Below are 8,559 nucleotides of genomic sequence, written 5' to 3'. Positions count from 1 at the left end.
CGACGCGCCATGGCGGAGCTCGGGGACGAACCAGAGGTCGCGCCAGGAGAGGGTGGGGGAGGCGGAGGGCGGCGAGCCACCTGAGCGACGTGGCAGCCATTCCCTACTCCCCGAGACCCCTCCTCCCCATTCGGCCGCCCACCCGCCCTCTCGCGGCTGGCTGCTGCGAGGCTGCTCTTCCCCGGCCGGACAGAGAGCGGCAGTGTCTCCCCGCCCGGCGCTCGCGGCGCGTCTCCCCCCCGCGGTCGCCGCTGCTCGCCAGCCCTGCGCCGCGCCGGAGAGCGCAGTGGCGGCGGCGGGAAAGGGCTGCGGACCCGCGGCGCCGCGTCGCGCACTCGACGACGCGGCCCCGGCCTCGACGCCCTCCACCCGCTCCCGGAGCAGGTAAAGGCGGCGGGTGGTAGGCGGGGTGGCGAGTCCGGGAGGTAAGGGACCCTGGGACCCCGAGCCGAAGCGGAGGGCCTGAGGCAGCGGCGGGCGGCGTTGCCACTGAAACCTAAATCCCCGGACGTGGTGGGCCAGCGTGGGCCACTTCCAGCCCGGCCCGCGGGCCTGGCCGCCTGGACGGAGGGGAAGTGAGGCGTCGGCGAGAGGCGGGCCCTGGCACGCCGCCCGAGGCCGGGCGAAGGCGGGGGCCGCGGCCCCTTCCTCGGCCTCTCACTCTCGGGCGGGCCTTCAGGCCCCAGACACACCCCTCTCGACCCCCCAGGCTTCGTCGGTTCCCGCCGGGACTTGACCTCTTGCCCCTTCGAGCGCCTTCGGCGTTTCCCAGGCGGAGCGTTCTTGGAACTTTGGGCCACCCTCTGGAGCACGTAGTCTTAGCAAAGCCGTTTATTTACTCACTTCTTCATATCCAAAGACAGCCTCTCGCTCCACGCGTTCCGATTTTGGATACTGTGCAGAGACATCCCCAGTCCCTGGTATTTGTGCCCCTTTGACCCTCGTCCGCACCCTCCCTCCCCCACCGCAACTTTGATCCTCACTGGGACCCTTCTTAAACCCTGCTGTCAACCGGACCCTCTCCGAGATACCCATTTGGAAATCTGTCTTTGATAAAGGGAGTCATCTGACCGGGACAGTTTATACCGTAGGCTCTTTTGGTTAAAACAGTCCTTTACCCCCCCCCCCCCCCCCTTCCCCCGGCTTCCCCGTCCCCGAGAGCTAGAGTAATAAAGTGTAGATGCCAGATGCCAGATCACGCTTGGTGTTGGCTTTAAAGAATCTTCCTTTCGGCAACAGTCTTTAGAACTAGGATCTGATATTTGTGGCAGGGACAGGTTTGTACACATTCTCGCCATGCAGTGGTTGTAATGTCTCCATAGCACAGTTCCGACTTGAAGGCAGGATTGGCTGGTTTTTCTACTCGATATCTTTAAGCCAATCGAGAAGCGCTGCTTGCCTGGAGACTGGTTAACTCAGAAAAGGTGGGGATTGGTTGAGCGCAGGGAAGAAAATCCTGGAGATCAACCTGGTCTCTCACCGAAAACAATGACTGATTTGCAGCCGCCTCTTTTTTCTCACTTTTAAAATGTCTTTTCATCCTAATATCAGTCTTTTGTTCCGTTTTTATTATTTCTATGGTTTTTCTCTCAAACACCCAACTGTTTTGTAACTTGTTTTAACCATCATTCAGTTTTCAATGAAAGAACCCTTGCACGCTTTAAGAAATGTAAACGTCATGCGTTTTGTGTTTTGATAATCGCGTGGTTCAGTTTTCTAACATTGCTCATTTTTAAAGGTCAGAAATTAAATAAACAATTTTTTAGTTCCTAAGCTAGATAGAGCCTTTATTAATTTAAGCGACTGTGCCTGGATGGGGGGGCTGCGGTGCTGGAAATGGTGGGAAGAATAGGAAAGAAATGGCTGCTTTTGTACAAGGAGGGTACAGTTTAGTTCATGAAAAAGACTAATGAACAATTAAAAAAAAAAAAAAACACAGTTCAAAATCCCAGTGCAGAAACCCAGCATACAGTACTGAGGAATGTCAGTTTGTGTACCTGTTGACTTTAATAACTTTGAAGGGAAGAGTAAAGAGGACCACGTATTGGACTGCATACAAAAAGTACGCTTAAGTTATTACAAGAGTATTTTTTTCTTTATTGAAGGAGGCATAGTATCGTGTACACAGTAGAGAGTAAATAAATATCAGCGTAGGTGCATATTTTTTAACAGTATCTGAGGATTTTCCTTCTTTTAAAATCTCCTTTTCCATAAGAGACTCTTAAAAACTGAGAACAAACAGGGTTGATGGGGGGTGGGAGGGAGGGGAGGGTGGGTTAGGGGTATTGAGGAGGGCACCTTTTGGGATGAGCACTGGGTGTTGTATGGAAACCAATTTGACAATAAATTTCATATATTGAAAAAAAAATAATTACTGATAAAAAAAATCTCCTTTTCTGTCTTCATGATTATCCATGGTTTTGCATGTCTTTTAATATGCAAAGCAGTAACCATGTATTAGTCAATGTGAATTTTAGAAAACGGCTGTCATCTTTGCCTTCCTTCCCTTCAGCTTTTTATATGCAGACTCATGGTGTAAGTCTTGTGAAGAATAAGGCAGGCCAAATATTGAATCTTAACAGAGCTCTATTAAATGCCTTTAGAAGCAGTTTTATTAAGAATTAAAGAAGAGATTGAACATTTTAATGTTTGTTTATTTTTGAGAGACAGAGCACGAGTGGGGAAGGGGCAGAGACAGAGAGGGAGACATAGAATCCGAAACAGGCTCCAGGCTCTGAGCTGCCAGCACAGAGACCGACTCGGGGGTCGAACTCATGAACCAAACCATGAGATCATGACCTGAGTTGCAGTCGGACACTCAACTGACTGAGCCACCCAGGTGCCCCAAGAGAGTGAGCATTTAAAAAAATATTTACCATGCCTACCATTGAATTAGCCGAAAGTCATTATCAGCCTCATCGCCTTCATCCTCATAGTAATAAAAATGGCTACCACATATCTAAGAGTGTATATGTATATGCCCGGCACTGTTTTAAGCACTTTACGTATGCTACTATGTTTAATTCTCACAGTTGTATGAGATTTGCACTGTTATTCATACTGTTTCACAAATGAGTAAACAGAAAACATGAGAAATGTGAAGAATGTTGTCCAACATTACCCAATTGGTATTTGGTAGAGCCAGGATTCAGGCAAACCTGAATCTTTGTGACCTGAAACTTTACTCTTAACATATTCTTTTTGTGGCCCTCTGAAACAAAACCTTTGATATCAAGTAAATCATGACATTTCCAAATATCTACCATTCATCCCATCAGTTATAAGATGGGATGTTTTATGTACCTCTATGAAATTAAAACAAAAAACAGCTCCAGATAGCAGTGATGTATCATTGATTTTAGGATGTATCCTTACGCAGAAATGTAAAAACATGTCTTAAAATTGTTGAAATAAGATATATTGGTTTGTCACATAAACATTTTTCCCTTTACATTATAGTGAGTAGTTCACTTTGCTTTTAAAATATAGACAGATGATAACATTACTCTGAATTTTGGTTTTAACTACCCTCCTACCCACTGTACTATAGTTTTAAAATATGTCTAGATTGGGCAGGCTGTTGGAAGATCTAAGCCTTGTCCTCCAGAAATTATTTCATTAGTACATCTGGATTCAGGTTAATGAATTTGTGCTATCCAAATTCACATAATTTAAGAATTAAAAAAAAAAAAAAACAAACACCACCAACATTTCATTAATTTCCGTGGGGGAAGAAAGTGGCTAGGCCAGCTAGGTTTTTATGACCATCAGTGGAATTACTGGCTGGAAGAACCCATATGTTGCACTTGGCTGAGCCCTGGTTCTGGGTGTACCAGTTTCACTAAACCTCATTAGACTGATGATGGACACTTTTTCTAAACATGGATTGTTCATGTCCTTTGATTACCTAATAGGTCTATTTCTCTTAAAATTTTGAGAATGGTCCAAATACATGGTTTTTAGTGTTTTTTTTTTCTTTTTTTAAATTTACATCCAAATTAGCATATAGTGCAACAATGATTTCAGTAGCTTCCTTAATGCCCCTTACCCATTTAGCTCATCCCCCCTCCCACAATCCTTCTAGTAACCCTCTGTTTTCTGTCCATATTTATGAGTCTCTTCTGTTTTGTCCCCCTCCCTGTTTTTATATTATTTTTGCTTCCCTTCCCTTATGTTCATCTGTTCTGTCTCTTAAAGGTCTCATATGAGTGAAGTCATATGATATTTGTCTTTCTCCAACTGACTAATTTTGCTTAGCATAATACCCTCTAGTTCCATCCACGCAGTTACAAATGGCAAGATTTCATTCTTTTTGATTGCTGAGTAATACTCCATTGTATATACATACCACATCTTCTTTATAGTGTTTTTTCTTAAAAATCTTTTTCTTGCTGTTTTTGGTTACTTTTATTTGAGGTTTAAAATGTTCATCCATGAATCCGTTGTTCTTTTCCTTTGTCATTGCTTCATATTTCCAAATTAAGAAATTTCATTGTTCTACAGATGTGATAATCAGTTTTTTCTAATATTTATTTTTTTAAGTTTATTTTATTAAATAATCTCTGTGCCCAATGTGGGGCTCAAAATCATGACCTCGAGATGAAGAGTGAGAGATCTGACTGAGCCAGCCAGGTGCCCATCTAATATTTCTAAAATTAACTTTGTAATCAGAATTTAGGATAAATTCTAAGCATAAATTCATAATTCTAAGGTGATACCACCTTAATTGTTTCAGGAATTACTATTAAATCTTTTTATCACTATTAAAAACTTTAATCTTGTTTTGGAAAGCCTATCTTTTGGAAAGACCACCTTTTTTTTAATGGTGGTCATCCTGTCAGGTGTGAGGTGATATCTCATGGTTTTGATTAACATTTCCTTGATGATTAGTGATGTTGAACATCTTCGCATATGCTTGTAGGCCATTTGTATATCAGTCATCAGTGGAGAAATATCTATTCAAGTCCTTTCCCCATTTTAAAATTTGAGATTTTTTTGTTTGTTATTGACTTGCAGGAATTACTTGTACATTTTGGATATTAATACCTTATCAAATACATGGTTTGCAAATACTTTCTCCTGTTTTGTAGATTTGCCTTTTCACTCTGTGGATTGTTTCCTTTGCTGTGCAGAAGTTTTTAAGTTTGATGTAGTCCCATTTGTGTATTTTTGCTTTTGTCTCCTGTGCTTTTGGTGCCATATCCAAGAAGTCATTGCCAGTCTAAGGTCATGAAGTTTTCTCCTGTGTTTTTTCCTAAGAGTTTTATGGTTTCATGTTTAGGTCTTCAACTCCTTTTGAATTAATTTTTGTATATGATGTCAGGTAAGGGTCCAAGTTCATTCTTTTGCTTGTGGATATCCAGTTTTCCAAGTACCATTTGTTGAAAAGACTATCCTCTCTCCATTGTGTAGCCTTGGCATCCTTGTCAAAGATAACTTGACCATATATGTGAGGATTTATTTCTGGGCTCTATATTCTGTTGCAACTGTTCTTAGGTTTCTCTCTCTCTCTCTCTTTTTTTAAATATTTATTTATGTTGAGAGAGAGAGAGAGAGTGCGCGCAGTAGAGGGACACACAGAATCTGAAACAGGCTCCAGGCTCTGAGCTGTCAGCACAGAGCCCGACACAGGGCTCGAACCCACAAGCCATGAGATCATGACTTGAGCTGAAGTCCGATGCTCAACCTACTGAGCCATCCAGGTGCCCCTGTTCTTAGGTCTTTTTATGCTGGTACCATACTGTTTTGATTACTGTAGCTTTGTTAATATGTTTTGAAATCAGGAAGTGTGAAGCCTCTAGATTTGTTTTAATTTCTCAAGGTTGTTTGGCTATTTGGAGTCATTTTCTTCACTGAAAAAAATACATATATACAGTAAAACTTTGGTTCATGAGCATAATTTGTTCCAGAAACATGCTTGTAATACAAAGCACTTGTATATCAAAGTGGATTTCCCCATAAGAAATAATGAGAAGTCAGATAATTCATTCCGCAATCCCAAAATGTTCATATAAAAATGATTACAATACTGTAACATAGTCCAAAATAATAAAGAAAATATATAAAGAAAAAGAAACAACCTAAGGTAAAAGCACTTACCTTTAAAAACCTTTGTGGCTGGTATGAGGGAGACAAGAGTGAGGAAGGTTATTGTGTAGGACGACTTTCACTATCACTAATGGAATCACTGCAGTCTATTGGCCCATTGGAATTTTTCTCTTTTTGTGCAACTTTAACAAGGAACCTATCCAGTGACACTTGGTTTTTGCCTCCTTTTGAGGATTTTGTGGAAATGTGACATTGCATTGTCATTAAACACATTCGTTGCTTGCACTTCTACATCCTTTTCTGATGGTGCTTTCCTATAAAATTTTGTACCATTTCTCACATTTACTCATCTCCCTAATCTCATTTGAAGTGAGATTTCATCTTTTTCTCTTCTATAGATGAGATGCTGATGCAGACTTCTTACAAATCTTGCCATTTTGGCTGCTTGGACACCTTGTTCGTTCTTCTTGATGATTTCCTTCTTAGCTTCCACCATAATCATCTCTTTCTTACTGCCTTTCTTTTCAACCTTTTTCTGCATGGGGGCCATTATATATGCTCACAGAATTGTTGACTACAGTATTAATAAACTCTTGTCATATATTGTATTTAATATAACTGGCAATAAGGCAGCAGAGAAAAGGGTCTGTATCTGCAGGTACCCTGACCTAGAATGAAGCAAAGCATTTCTAAGCTTACTCTCAGCATGGAAAAGCAAAGGACTGTCCATAGGTGCTTTGAAGTGACAAAAGATACACTAGTGCCTATTGTGGGCGCCTTGCAATGTTCTGAAAAATCATTGATTTCTGCCAAACACCATGGCCTGAGACCGAGCATCTGAGCTCAGGATCGCCCACAATCCTGCAGAGAGAGAGAGAGAGAAAGAGAGAGAAGAAGAGAGAGAAGAGTAACCATCAGCATCATGTGTTACTTGCACTGCAAGACATCGTATTGCAAGACATCACTCGTTTATCAAGTTAAAATTTGTTAGAAGTGTTTGCTCATCTTGCAGAACACTTGCAGAGCAAGTTACTTGCAATCCAAGGTTTTACTGTATATGTATGTATGTGTGTATATATATACGTGTGTGTGTATACATATACATACATTTATATATATGATGATGATTATTTTTTGTTAGAGTAGGCTCCACTCTCAATACGGGGCTTGAATTGATGACCCTGAGAGTCATCATCCACTGACTGAGCCAGCCAGGAGCCCCTCCTTTTCTTAAGTTTAATCCATTAGAATTTCTTCTTTCATTTTCTTCCTTTCCTTATAGCATGATTGGATTTTTCTTCTCAGAGTACATATGGATAGATAAACAGATATAATAATATTTTTTGAGTATTATACATTTATGTTATATATGTGTATATTTTGGACTTTCCTAAATTTCATTTAAGGATTTAGGGGCGCCTGGGTGGCGCAGTCGGTTAAGCGTCCGACTTCAGCCAGGTCACGATCTCGCGGTCCGTGAGTTCGAGCCCCACGTCAGGCTCTGGGCTGATGGCTCGGAGCCTGGAGCCTGTTTCCGATTCTGTGTCTCCCTCTCTCTCTGCCCCTCCCTGTTCATGCTCTGTCTCTCTCTGTCCCAAAAATAAATAAAAAACGTTGAAAAAAAAATTAAAAAAAAAATTTCATTTAAGGATTTAGCTTGTAATTTGCTCTTTTAAATTATGAGAAGACATATTCTTTAGCATATATCTTCCAGAAAAAGGATATTCTCCACTATAACTATAAAACCATTATTTCTAGCAAGATAACAGTAATTCCCTAACAGACTCACACCATATATTTCTTCAGTTCCCCAAACATTTTTTTTTTTTTAATACCAAATTCACATTAAGAGCTACCCATTGCATTTAGTTATCTCTTTGAGTCTTTTTTATTGTAGCACTGCCTTTCTTACCTGTCTACACCACCTTCCCTCTCTTACCCCGTGATACAGACTTGGTAGGTCTGTTGAGAATGTCTATGTTTTTTGTATTGCTGATCATTTATTTACTCATGGTGTAGAATAACCTCTTTATACCCTGTATTTTGTATAAACTGGGTGTTAAATCTAAACGTGTTTCAGATTCAGGTTAAAGATTTTTGGAAGAATATTTAGTAATGCTTTGTACTCCTATTGTTTCATATTAAGAGGCACATAACATTTAGTTGTCCTATCATTTTGATTCTGTGTTTGATCATCAGGCTAAGGTGGTGACAACCAGATCATTTTATTGTAAAGTTATCTTTTCTTTTTTGCATCTAGTAAATCATCTGTACCTGCTACTTTGACACCAGGTAAATCACTATCAACCTTTCACCTAATGATTTTAGCCTTCATTGATGATTATTGATTCCTGTTCAGTTATTCATTATATATATTAAAATTATATTGTTCCTTGTACATTGCTGTTGCATTGTCCTCTTCTATGAAGACTTTTCCCTTATCAGTTAGGGCTATTTGTTACCTTGAAAAAAATGTTCTTTTTGAAAAATAAATGCTTAGTTTGTTCCTTT

At 40.8% G+C, this 8,559-nt stretch overlaps 1 protein-coding gene across 1 annotated transcript in view; it reads left to right on the top strand.

Annotated features, from left to right (window-relative positions):
• The first annotated feature begins 245 nt into the window (after nt 1-245).
• Nucleotides 246-8,559, top strand: part of N4BP2 (NEDD4 binding protein 2) — an 87,215-nt gene continuing 78,901 nt past the window's right edge. Inside the window, exon 1 of the mRNA XM_086705205.1 lies at nt 246-384. The gene's annotated coding sequence lies outside the window, so the exon portion shown is untranslated. The remainder of the gene's footprint in view (nt 385-8,559) is intronic.

The sequence above is a fragment of the Puma concolor genome, chromosome B1 (assembly GCF_028749965.1).
Source record: "Puma concolor isolate L17-30 chromosome B1, mPumCon1.1.hap2, whole genome shotgun sequence".
NCBI lineage: Eukaryota > Metazoa > Chordata > Mammalia > Carnivora > Felidae > Puma > Puma concolor.
This window is presented reverse-complemented; position numbering and strand designations above follow the sequence as displayed.